The following is a 6240-nucleotide window of genomic DNA, read 5'->3' on the forward strand; positions in this document are numbered from 1 at the left end:
GACGGAATCCCGTTCACACCGCTGTGCCAATCGTTCTCGGTTTGGACCACCAGCAACAGTATATTATATAATCTGGTGGAATTGGAGATCTCCTTACCCTTGATGACCTTCTTAAAGTTGCTTCTTGATCTACTGGTTCTATAGGTGGAGCAATATTTTCAGTGATAACTGGCACAGATTCAAGTGGAACATTGATAGTAGACTCATCCTTCTCCAAATCATTATCAATGATAGGTGGAGGAATCATTGGCTGCTTATTTGAATCTTGCACACCATACAGAGTTTGCTTTTCCTCAAAATTAATTTTTTGAGGTTTTATACTCCCACTGATTTGGTCATTTTCAAGGAATCTAACATTTGTTGTCTCCACAATCCTCAAAGTATGATTAGGACAGTAAAATCTGTAACCTTTGGACTTTTCTGGATAACCAATAAAATAACAACTAATGGTTCTAAAGTCCAACTTTTTCTCTTGTGGGTAGTACACCCTTGCCTCAGCTTGACACCCCCAAATGTGTAGATGTCTTAAACTAGGTTTCCTACCTGTCCAAACTTCATAGGATGTTTTTGGGACAGCTTTAGTAGGAACCCTGTTTAGAATATACGTAGCGGTTTTTAAGGCATCACCCCACAGAGAAATTGGGAGAGTTAAGTGACTAATCATACTTCTTACCATCTCCATTAATGTTCGATTTCTTCTTTCCGCAACTCTATTTTGATCAGGAGTACCAGGCATAGACTTAAATGTTGTCCAGTTTCAGTATACCTACCGTAGTATTCACCACCTCTATCTGATCTCACAACTTTAATCTTTTTATCAAGTTGTAACTCTACCTCTGTTTTGAAAAGCTTAAAGGTATTTAATGTCTCAGCCTTGTCATACAACAAGTAGAGATATCCATAGCGTGAGTAATCATCAATAAAGTTGATAAAATACTTATGACCAGTAAAACATGGGGTCGAAAAGGGCCCACATATATCTGTATGTATGAGATCCAATAAATTTTTGCTTCTTATGGCACCTTTGTTAAATTGTTAGCTTGCTTTCTCTTGATGCAGTCTAAATAAGTTTCAAAATCACCATAGTCAAGAGTTGGTAAAATTTCATCATTTACTAATCTCTTGATTCTTTTTATGGAGATATGACATAATCTTCAGTGCCATAACAAAGAGAAATTTTCGTTTATCATGCTACGCTTTAATCCATAATGTTCTTTATTTTGCAGGAATAAAAGAGATAGCTCAAAGGATGTATGAAGGTCTAATTTGAATAAACCATCCTCTAACAAGCAATTACCAATAATAATATTATTCAAGGAAAGGTTTACAAATGACCATCCAAATAAAACGGTATATCCAAAAGAAACAAGTTTTAAAATAAATATTAAGTTTCTAGAAAATCCAGGCACATAAAAGGTATTTTCTAGGTACAAAATATGGCCAGTCTTTAAGGTCAATTTGAACGTTCCAACAGCTTCCACATGTGAACGCATCTTATTTTCCTTTATGATGCTTCATTCACTTTCCGTTGGAATTCTTTTGTTCAACAATTCCTGCAAAGTTTTACATATATGGATAGTAGCACCAGAGTCAATCCACCATGTGTTATGAGGTACATCAATAAAATTTAATTTATAACACACTAAGAAAAGAAAAGTATATTTCTTTTCGAGCCATTTCTTGTACTTAGTGCAGTTCTTTTTCAAATGTCCCTGTTTCCTACAGAAGAAGCACTTTATTTGCTTTTTGTCAGTTATTTTAGCTGACACTTTCATTTTCTTCTTCTTGACAGGAATATGATGACTGGTACTGCCGACCTCTTTATGTCCTTTTTCCTTATGAGAGGTGAGATAAACACTCTCTTGTCTCTCTTGTTTTATTCTTTGCTCCTCATCAACACATATGGCTAGAAGTTGATTCATAGTCCATTTTTCTGTATGTGTTGTATGAGATCTTAAATAGTGCATACTCCATAGGTAGAGAATTAAGAACAAAGTGGACAAAAAAAGTCTCTGACATGTCTACTTCCAATGATTTTAATCGGGCAGCGATGTCACGTAATTTCATAATGTGCTCGCATATCCCACCATTATCATTATACTTTAAGGAAGCAAACCTTGATATTAAGGTGCTAGCTAGGGCTTTCTTTGAACTCACAAATTGCTCTTCTACTGTTGTTAAGAATTCTTTTGCAGTTTTGTAATCAGGAATTGAGCCCCTGATCTTTCTGGAGATATGATTTTGTATGAGTAAAAGACTTAAGCGGTTTGACCGCTCCCACCTCTCATATAACTTTTTCTCCTCTAGTGTAGTTTCCTCCGTGGGGACAGGTGGCATGTCCTCACGAAGTGCCAAATCAATATCCATGCACCCTAAAGTAAATGTCAGTCTTTCTTTCCATTTCGAGAAATTTGAACCATTAAGTATTGGGATGTATGATGTGGATTATCAAAAAACTGTCGGAAACAAAGCTGCAAAATATATGCTTACTATCAATATGCATGCTATAATTTTGCTAAAACCTTATCTAAATCACTAACCCATATTACCAATTTAGTGAGTAAATCAAAATTAACTTTACATGATTTACCCCTTTACGATAAAACTAATGCATTAAGTATGATATTTAATAAACTTTATATGTCTAGTTGGAAAAATCCAAAGAATAACAGCCAGATCAGCTCCAGATCGGTTGTGGAGCACTAGGCTCACCTAAGTAACAGCTTTTCTTAGGCATGTATGCCTTTTTGACAAGCTTTTCTTAGACACTGTTATTCAATGGATAAAATTTTACTAGATATTGTTCAATATTAATAAAGAATTCAAGGCCTTTGGGCAACAAGATTTTATCATAAATATCATACTAATAACATTATTTCATCCCATCATTAACTTTGTATAATGATTTCCCTTTGGGGCCGGTTCATTATATATGATGCAACTATTCAATTTTCTAAGATGGTGATAAAAGACTCTTTATTGATTAAATTAAATTAAAGCATTCTAAGATTTATGGGATGCTTTAGCTCGTCACCACAAATATGCAAAAATTTAATCATTTTTATGTCTTTTTCTACATAAGATGCTTTGGCTCGTCTCATGCATATATCACCCTTTTATCATGAAAATATGAATAATATAAACAATCATATATCATCATAAGAAAGCATCTAAATTAATCATTTATATAATAAATTCATTACAGGGACTAATATGTAATAATCAGTGTACTGTTCTGTAATGAATCCTAAGTACAGGGATCAAATAAATATATTTTAGGACCTTTCTGTAACTCAACTTTCTTATGGGGACTGTATACAAATTAATGTAATGAAATTTAAGTACAGGGACCACATAAATATATTTAGAGGACCTTTCTATAATTCAACTTTCGGTTGGGGACCATATATGAATTTCTGAAGCTCCTTTTTCAGAATAACATATTGTCAGGGGTTTCACTGCAAAATGCACAGTTTAAGTCAAAAGGATTCGAGTTTCGGGTTGCGGGTCGAAACCCAATAATCCGGAACCTGTTAATCCTTCACCCTTTTTTTATATGATTATTATTATTATTTAAATGGATTTAGATTTTGGGTTGGAACTCAAAACCCGAAACCCGATCCACTACTTCACCTTCCCCAAACGAAAGGAGGAGAAGGGGGCCAAAACCAGTGGCCCCTTCTCTCCTAAACGACGGCGGCGCAACCGCCGCCGCCGGCCGTAGGCACGGCCGCAGGCCGCGGGGTGGCTGCAGGGCGGGGCCGGAGGTCGGGGGTCGGCCGTGGGGTTCGGCCGCAGGGTGCAGCCGCAGCCCTGCGGTTGCAGGCCGAAGGGGCGTCGGCCGTAGGCCTTGCTGCGGGCGTCGTGGGAGGCGCGGTTGGCGCCGCTGGCAGCAGCCGGGGCCGCTTAGCGGCGGGCCGCAGGCCATGGCGGCTGAGTCCTCCCTTCCCTCTTTTTTTTATTTCCTTTCCCCCGCCCGCAGTGGCCATGGCGGTCACGGGGAGTCGCAGCCGCTGCGGGCTCGCCGGGACGGCGGGCCGCAGTGGCTGCCGGGGAGTCGGGCCGCTGGACGGTGGCCCTGTTGGCCACCAGTTGGACGGGGAGGGCTCTCCCTTCCTCCCTTTTCTTAAACAACGGTGAAAGGAAAGGAAAGAAGTGAATAGTTTAGTCCCACATCGCCCAAATGAAAATAATTCATTGCTTTAAGTAATATGGGCAAAAACCTTTCATCCCGAGATAGGAGTTTAGTCCCACATCGGCCAGCCAAAAATCATTTCGATCTTTAAATAATATCGAGTTCTCTAACTGTTACAACTAATAGATCAAATAGGTAGGATTTATTTTGGAATCCACCCGCTCTGATACCATTGATGGAATAATTAACTTTAATGAATGATAAATCATACCTTGACTCGCTAAATCCATCTCAAACTTTGAAATGTGTGCAATCTGATCCGCAGTCCGCGATCAACAAGAGTTAATTTCAATCTGGACAGTGGTTAGCGAGAGATCTTCTGGAGAGAGAGCTCCTAATGCGTGTATTAGAGAAGGGGTCTAACAGGCTATTTATAGCCCTCTCCAGGGACCAAACGCTGCAGGTGGTTACACCCGTAAAGAGTCACCTCCCATCAAGATAACCCTTCATTGCTGTGAAATTACCTCAATGCCCTTATGATTATCAGGATTTACAAGTGACACTTGTCAAGATGTGGGTTCTAATTAAACGGGATTAGGGTTTAATTAAACGGGATCCAACATTCTCCCACTTGGACCATATTGACGCCATTTGTCAATGTGGGCCACAACTTGACGGGATCCCAACAATATATATATATATACTCTACGATGATTGCGGTCGGAGGTGCCACTTGTTTGATACATCAATGCTAGGGCCGGAGTTGAGAGCGGCTTGGTCGGGCTTGTGCTATGTTCGGCGTGCCTTACAGGAGAGATATGTCCTCTTAAAGGGTGACTCTGTGATGGTTATTGGGTGGATTCGGTAGGCTTCTGGGGGGCTTGGCAACTACTATCCGCTGGTGAGAGATATTCGGACCATAATTTCTGACAGGTAGATGTTTTAGGCAAAGCATGTATTTAAAGAGGCTAACGGGGCGATAGATTGGATAGCTTCTTTTGTTGCTAACCACTTGAAGGACCATCTATGGAAAGGAGAGGCGGAGTTGCTTACTGCTCTCCGTGATGTATGTTTTTTGATTTTTTTAGCTGTATTCGTATACATTATGTATGCGACTTCCGTTTCCAGCATAAACAAAAAAGAACTGGTGTTAAAAAAAAGAGAAAGATAATTCTCTCTTCCAGTCACTCACCCAGGGATACCCACAAATACACACAATTTCAATGCAATTCATGCCTTTTGTATAGAGGTTTTTATAGCTAGCTAAAACACCTTTTACCAAAGGGAGAAAAAAAATATTGAAAATAGTTAGTTGGTGAAAAAAGATCTCAATTTAATTTAACACGAATAAAAGACACGATTTTGAAAAAGATTTGAGAATTTCTGAGATTGCAGGTCGATATCCGTGGAACACATTAAGATGATTGCTCTCATTAATCAATAATAAGGCACTGTATTCTTATTGATCAATTAGCTAAGGTAATATTTATTGTTTCAGTTATTAATTGTTTTCCAATATTTGCTTCACAGACTTTTTTATAATATCTTAATCTGAATTACCAATTTGTTGCGGCCCTATGAATGGTTAAAATGTTAAATGTGAACTTGTCAAATCAGGAACTAAATAATAAGTAATGTATATCAGACAATTATATTATTGTAGAAAATTGGATAGCCCTCTAATCAAATTTTGACAGGTTATTTGTGGAGTGATTGATAATACCCCAATTGTTTTTTGATGATGAGATCAAAGCTTTTGAGTATATCTTATGTTTTACTAATGAATTCAATCAAGTATCTCAGGGAAAACTTGTGAAATTCTTCAATTGAATGCATATGGAATTCAGCTTAAGTCAAAGGCTGAAACTCGAGTCGACTCCGAGTGTTTCAGAAGTTCTGGCACAGCCTCGAGTTGACTTCGGCACACCTCGAGTCGACTCCGACTGACAGCAGACAGTAGAACAGAAAGATGAATTTCAAAACCTGTCGCCGAGTCGACTCCAACAGGTCCGAGTCGACTCCGATACTTACCGAGTCGTCTCCCGACATTTCCGAGTCGACTCCATGGAGTAACAGACAGAAAGACAGAGAAGCCATATTGGACT

The sequence above is a fragment of the Phoenix dactylifera genome, chromosome 10 (genome assembly GCF_051530095.1).
Source record: "Phoenix dactylifera cultivar Ajwa chromosome 10, Ajwa_hap1_PhDact_Kaust_v1.1, whole genome shotgun sequence".
Taxonomy (NCBI): Eukaryota; Viridiplantae; Streptophyta; class Magnoliopsida; order Arecales; family Arecaceae; genus Phoenix; species Phoenix dactylifera.